The sequence below is a fragment of the Petaurus breviceps genome, unplaced genomic scaffold (genome assembly GCF_028583685.1).
Source record: "Petaurus breviceps papuanus isolate PSGF00001 unplaced genomic scaffold, PetGlider_PUasm1.0 90591, whole genome shotgun sequence".
In the NCBI taxonomy this organism is placed as follows: Eukaryota; Metazoa; Chordata; class Mammalia; order Diprotodontia; family Petauridae; genus Petaurus; species Petaurus breviceps.
The window spans coordinates 2,511,441-2,519,319 of record NW_027187280.1 but is presented as its reverse complement, the minus strand read 5'-3'; positions in this window follow the sequence as shown (position 1 = coordinate 2,519,319).

The window sequence follows — 7,879 nt, the reverse complement described above, 5'->3', positions numbered from 1 at the left end:
TAGTATTATGAACAGAAAGGGGAACTTTGAAAGAGGAATTCATTTGTTGGAAGATAATATGTTAAGGGGTCCCCTGAATTTGTCCTTTTGAGTTGCCATGTTTTCCAGAATCACTGGATCCAGAGTATACAAAAGGTCCTAAATATGCCAATGATGAAGCCCCCTGAGCTGATAGGATTTGTTGTTTGCATCCCAAGCTGGACTCCTAGTGTGTCCTTGGGAGTCAAGACACCAGTCAGTCTGTTCAGACTGTACAGACCGAGAAGCTGTACAGCTGGGACCCTTGTAGATAAGCCGACTGTCATATCTTCATAGTAGCAGTTCCCAAGGCAAAAAAATGCTGCTTTTGACATCTTAATTATTCATGATTTCTCCTTCCCTACCATTCCCATTTAAGTGGAGATTTTTGTTTCTCCTCCTTTCTTTGTCAAAATTTCATAATTGGATTGTGAAGACGGTGAACTCCTTGCACTTGCTTAGTAATCCACACGCATGTTCATTTCTCTTGTAATAAACCTAGTTTTTCACATAAGTTTCATAAGATTTGTGATTGCCTGTTGACAAATTCCAGCTTCCATTTTGGACTTGTTGATTTTAAGACGGTTACAGGACATTCAGGTGGAGATGGCTAGGAGGCAGATGATAGTATAATAGGCCTGGCATTTGAAGCCCTTCACAAGCTGATTCCAATCTACTATTCCGGGCTTAGTATATATTACTCATTTCATACATGCTACAGTCTAGCCAAACTGGCCTTCATGGCATTCTTCACACACCACATTCCATCTCATGTTTCTGTGCCTTTGCATAAACTAACCACCATGACTAGAATGTACTCCCTCCCCTACCTTCACCTGTTAGTATCCCGTTTTTCTTCAGTTATCTCCATGAGGGTTTTCCAGATCACACCTCCAGTTATTAGTGCTTCTTCAGAATTGCCTTGCATTTATTGTGTATGTACTTATTACATATGTACACATCTCCCTTGGTACAGCATATTACCCTTGAAAGCAGGGACTGTTTCATTTTTAGCTTTGTATCCCAAGCATCTAGTACAATGTCTGACATATAATAAACACTGAGTAAATGTTTGTTGATTTACTGGAACTCAGAAGACAGATGAGTTCTGGGTATATAGATTTGGGAGTCATCTCAAAAGATGATACTGTAATTGATCCCAAGGGAGCTGATGAGATCAACAAAGGAGTGTAGAAAGAGAAGAATTTCAATAACAAAGTCTTAGGAGACAGGAAGAGGATGGTGAGGATGATAAAGGAGACTTCGAAAGAACAATGGTCAGACAGATAGGAGGAGGGAGAATCTAGAGAGAACAGTGTCATGTAATCCTCCATTTCCTTATCTGTAAAATGGGCACACTTTTACCTGCCACACAACATAGTTGTGAAGAAAAAGTATAAATATGAATTATCATCATTATCAATTCTTGTCTAAAGGCTGCAGAAGAGATTTCAGTAAACAAGGGTATTAGCATACTTCATGCAAAAGCAAATCCAACATACGAAATTCTGGACTGACAACAAAAAATAGGAGTTTCTTAGTCATTTTGCAAACCATGTACCATTTGATTCTTTTAATTAGTAACCTCCCACCTGTATAATTAAAATAGCATTTCATATTTCAAAAGCTAATTTACATGCAATTTACCAGGTAATATATACATCTTACACAAAACAAAATGCAACTCTACCTTCAATTATGGAGATACTTTGATAATGGCAAAAAAAATTAGTTATTTAGTAGAAAAAAGTATTGTTATAGGAATTAGGAGATTCACATTCCAGTCTACTCTTGTACTACTTAACCAGGAATGTGAACTTGGGCATATCACTTTTCATCATTAAACTCAAACACATTAATTTATAAAATAGGAATATCTACCCTATCTACTTCCAAGGATTTTTTTGAGAAAATAGATTTGGAAGTTGTGTGGATAAAATGCAGACTTTGTATTTGGAAACACACTGCTAAAGTAAAGAGGTTTCACATAAAAAAAAAAAACCAACAGACATTTGTATAGCTTTTTATGGTTTGCAGAGCACTTTACATATATTATCTATTATCTCACGTGATCTTCCCAATCTTATAGTTATGATTTATATCTCCATTTTACAGATAGCAAAATTGAGACCCAGTGAGGTTAAATGACTTGCCCAGGGACACATAGTTAGTGTCAGAGGTAAAATTTGAACACAGATCTTTCCTGAATCTGGTACACTTTCCACTATACTCTGTGGCCTCAAATCCTATGAGAAATCATTTAGTATTAAGAATATCTTGGTGTCGGGGCAGCTAGGTGGCACAATGAACAGAGCACCGGCCCTGGAGTCAGGAGGACCTGAGTTCAGATGCAGACTCAGACATTTAACACTTACTAGCCATGTGACCTTGGGCAAGTCATTTAATCCCAATTGCCCTGTCTTCCCCCCTCCAAAAAAAAAAAAAGCAAAAAAAAAATCTTGGTGAAACAACATTTTAAAATTAGCATAGGATTGAAATATGAGAACCCCTTAGTTTTAGAGATCAAAGTTCCATAGAGCTGAAAAAGACCTTCAAAAGTATCTGGTCCAGTACTACTTTACCAACAAAAAGACCCAGAGAGGTCATGTAATTTGCATAAAGTCACATAACTAGATAAAGTTGAGAACTTGAGTCTCCTAACTTCTAAATTAGTACTTGTTCTATACCATGCCCCATTACCTCATAAAAATTCATTTTTAACCTTTTATTTTCTTCTAAATATACTTGCCCCACATGTCCTACCCCAACCTTGTCCAGAAGATAATGACCAAGGTGGTGAGACAATGCTTTTATGTGGTTGAGAAAACTAAGAAGTTTGAAAGTTTACACTGAAGAAATGACTGAAGGAACTAAGGCTGTTTAAGCCTAGAAAAAGACCTGCTATGGACCTGACACTGTACTAGGATCTGGGGATATAAAGACAAAAAACTAAATAACTCCTCCCTCAAGAAGTTTAAATGATGAAAATATTCACAAACTGGAAGGATTATCATGAAGAAAACAGAGTTCCTGAAGGGAGCTGGTATGGATAAATATTGCTGTTTGTCCTTTGTTCTCAAAGAAGACCATGACTTCAAAGAGATAATGCTATGACATGCAAGTGAACTGGATTTAAGTGAGGAAATGCTGACAATGTAGGACTACTGTAAAGGAGAGGAGACATCAAGGTACAATGAAAAGAACATTGAATTTGGAGTCAAAGGATCTGTGTTTAAATCCTGGCTCTGCCATGTGTGATCTATGTGACTTAAACTCTCTGGACCTCATTTTCTTTCTCTCTAAAATTAGGGGGTTGGGCCATTTGACTTTTTAATATCCCTTCCAGCTCTTAAATATATGGTCCTCAAATTAGGGCTGGATATACTTTATGGGATATACCAAGTCTTGGGGCAGTTTTAAGTCTAAGTAGTTTAAATAAAATTTTTGGGATGCACTGGTATAGATTTGGAAGTCACTTGCATAGATGATAATTGAACTCATAGAAACAGATGAAATCACTAAAGGAGAATAAAGAGAAAAGGAAGGGGGGCCCTGGAGCATGTCTATGCTACGGGGGCAGAATATTGACAATGCCATGGCAAAGAAGATGAAGTCAGATTGCTAGGAGAACCAGGAGAGAGCAGCATTATAGAAGCCAAGGGAATAGTGGGTAATCAGTAATATCAGAAACCACATAAGAAGTCAAGAAAGATAAAGATTGAGAAAAGGCCATTTAATTTAGCTACTAACAGATTGAGTGGTAGGTTCTGAAGCTAATTTTCAAGTAGTTGAGAAATGAGTGAAGTGGAGGCAGAAAGTGAAGACAATTCTTTTTAGGCATTTAGCAGTAAAGAGAGATAAAGGATTGTAACTTGGTGGAATTGCAAGGTCTGGTGAGAGTTTAAGAATGGAGTAGACCTGAGCATGTTTGTAGGCCTTGAGGAAAAAAATCTGTGTAAATCAGGCCAGCACAACATATGGCCTGTAGGTCCCTGTGGCCTGCCGAAGAATTTTGGGTGGCCATGAAAAAATGTAGAGTTACCACTGTGTACTCTCCTATTTGTCATGTGGCCGGCAGCAACCAACCATTGCCAGGTGGAAAAGTTGGGCTTAGCAAGGAAAAACTAGCAAGGAAAAGATATCATACCTGAAAAACAGGAATAAAGAATGGATAAAAATGTAGAGAAATCTTGAGGCATGAAGTAAAGAAGATAAGGGAATGCACATCAGATGGCCTCAACTTTTTCAGTAAAGATGGAGGTGAGATTGTCTGCTGAAGATGAAGATGAAGAAGGTGTCAAGGCATTGAGGAAAAAAAGAACTTTGGAACAGCCCCTGAGAGAAGTGGAGTAGAGTCAATCAAGGGAGAACAAAAGATCTGCTATGAAGGCGTCCAGTGCTTAGCACAATGCCTGGGCCATACATAGTAGATGCTTAGTAAATAATGTTTGGTTGGTTGGTTGATTGATGAAAAGCCCAGTTGTGAAAATTATTAATAAATTTGTAATGGACCTAATCGGCATGGTGGTATAACTTCCTCCTAGGTTGTGGACAGGCAAGATATAAATGGTATTAAGCAAAGGAATCAAGAGTGGAAGAAAATATAGCTGAATTGGTATAGGACAATGAATCATGGATGTGGCAGAGAGGATTCCTGCACTGGATGGGATCCAGTGGGATCCAAATTCAGATATTCATATTCTTATGTCAAATAGGGAGAACAATTGTTATTAAATTCTAAGAAAAAGATATAGGATTATGCAAAATCAATAGAAATATTAATTTGACATATGAATAAGTATATACCCAACTGGGTAAAACTATCCATGAACTCAGATTCATAGCATCTGAATCATAATCCCTCATATCTAATCAGTTGCTCAGTTTTCTCGATGCTATATTCACATCTCCCATAGCTTTCCCTTTTCTCACAAGGTTGTCATCTTAGTCCCACCCTCATCATTCTTGGCCTGTACTACTAACAGAGTATTGGGATAGATTATTAAGGTCCAAATGGTAATTGTGAGATCAGCTTCAAATCAAGGAAAATTTGAACAGCTCACCTCAAATTATAGATGACTTGTTCAGGAAACCCCTTTTAGCATGCCTTCATTTTACCTTGTAATTTAAGAAACCTTTGCTGTATAAGCTCAAAGTAGATATATGACTTTAGACATAAAAACATCATGAACAAATTGGAAGAACAAAAAATAAATTACCTTTTGGATCTATGAATAGGGGCACAGTTTATGACCAAGCAAGACATAGAAAGGATCATAAAAGATAAAATGGACAATTTTGAGCATATGAAATTAAAAAGTTAACAAAAACAATGCAGCTAAAATTATAAAGGAAGCAACTTACTGAAAAAAAATATAGCAAATTTCTCTGATAAAGATTTCATTTCTAAGGTATAAGAGTAATTGATTAAAATGTAAAAGAATAAAAACCATTTTTCAACTAATAAATTATCTAAGGCTATGAATAAGTAATTCTCAAGAAATCTAAGCTATCACTAGCCATCTGAAAAATGCTCCAAATCACTAATAATCAGTGAAATGCAAATTAAAGCAACTCTGATGTTTTCCCTCATGCCCATAAGATTATTAGAGTTGATTAAAAAAAAAGGAAGATGATGACTTTTGGAGGGGTTTTAGGAAAACTGACACATTGATATACTGTTAGAATTCATTGGTACAGCCACTCTAGAAAACAATTTGGCACCATGCTCCAAAGGTTACTAAGCTGCACATATACTTTTTCTTATAAGTACCACTACTAGCCTAAAGATATCAAAGAGAGAGAAAAGGATTTATGTATCCATCCATCTATCTATCTGTTCATAAGGAGCAATCTAAGTTCAAATCCAGCCTTACACCCCTACTAGCTGTGTGACTCTCAGCAAATCACTTAGCCTCTGTCTCAATTTCCTCTGTAAAATGGGGATAATAACAGCATCTACCTCACAGAGTTGTGAAGAAAAAATGAGATATTTGTAAAGTGCTTTACAGACATTAAAGTACTACATAAATGCTAACTATAGCAATTATATACAAAAATATTTGTAGCTCCCTCCTGGCAAAGACCTGGAAACTCGGGGGGTGCCCATCAGTTGGGGAATGGCTGAATGATGTATAGTATATGAATATAATGGAAATCTTTTGTGCCATAAGAAATAATGGTTTCAGAAAAACCTGGGAAGTTTTGTATGAACTGATGCAGAGTAAAATGAACAGAACCAAGAGAACAATTTAATACAATCAAAAATTCTATAAAGACAACAAACTTTAAAAGATATGAGAACTCTGATCAATGCAATAACCAACCACTATTCCAGAAGACTAATGGAGCATTCCACTTATCACCTCCTGAAAAAGAGGTAATGGACTCAGGGAACAAAATGAGACATATTTTGGGGACATGGCCAATGTGGTAATTTGTTTTGCTTGACTACACATATTCGTTATGACAGTTTTATTTTTTTCTTCCAATGGGGGGTGAGGAGGGAAAGAGAAAAGTTTTTAATCATTGAAAGGAGCAAAATTAAAATTAAAAAGAAAAAAAAACTTTCATGTCTGAAGCATGAACAAAACTTCCTTTTGGAAGATTTGCTTGGGGTGGCTAGGTGGCGTAGTGAATAGAGCATTGGCCCTGAAGTCAGGAGGACCTGAGTTCAAATCCAACCTCAGACACTTAAAATTTACTAACCATGTGACCTTGGGCAAGTCACTTAAACCCCATTTGCCCTGCCTTCCGCCCTCAAAAAAAAAAAAAAGGAAGACATGCTCACCCATCCATCCCCACCTCCTTGACCCAGGCAGCCCCATAAGAGAAATATATGCTGGTGAAATACTTATCTAAAGCTTTCACTTACTTGGTAATATTCATGACATTCCTGAGAGGGGCCCATCCTATAAATGATAAGTTCTGCCAAGGCAATGCAGGACTGGGCTAGGTGCCAAAGTACCATCCCATAAACAAAACTATGAACAATAAAAATGCATGCAAGGTCTCAAAGTGAAGATCCCAAAGCAAGAAACAAGAAATAATACCTCAACTTCCCATCATAGTGCCAGAAAGTCCAAAGTGGATATTGAGAACTGAGGTTCATAGATAGCACCCCAAAGTGAAATACACATAAAAGAAATGGCCAGTTAGGATGCACTGCCTCTGTTGATGGCCATGATACCATGTGTCAAACTATAGATTGGTAGCCATGTTCCCGAGGGAACTGAATCTGTTGGGAACCTATGGCAGACACATTTCAACCATACTATGACTTACCAGTTATGGAGCATGTGCCTTTGTGGGTATTGCTGAATCAAAATGGAACCAAGGGCATTTAAATGTGTTTATGGGATGTTTCCAATCTAAAGGAAGCAGAGTATTTTGCTAGTGAGTAGTTCTTAAAGGTGGGAGGGATCAATGACCCTGCTCACTTTTAAATGCTTGCCTGTTGCTCAGATCAGAAGACCATAGGTTTACAGAAAGGATTTTAGAAGTAATTAGGTCCAACTTTGTCATTTTTTTTTTTTTGCTTTTTGGAGGGGCCATTGGGGTAAAGTGACTTGCCCAAGGTCACAAGGCTAGTTTTTGTGTTAAAAGTGTCTGAGGCCGAATTTGAACTCAGGTCCTCCTGACTCCAGGGCCAGTGCTCTATTCACTGCACCACCTAGCCGCCCCTAACTTTGTCATTTTTCATAAAAGGAAATTGAACCGTTCCCCCCAAAAGATGCTATGAACCACCCCCAAGACATCAACCTAAATTGTCAAAGTAAAAGTCTAAAATTTGAAGTAGCTTTTCAGTATCTTTGTGATGGGGGAGGGGGAGGGGTTTATGGGCGGTGCCATGGTTGTTTTG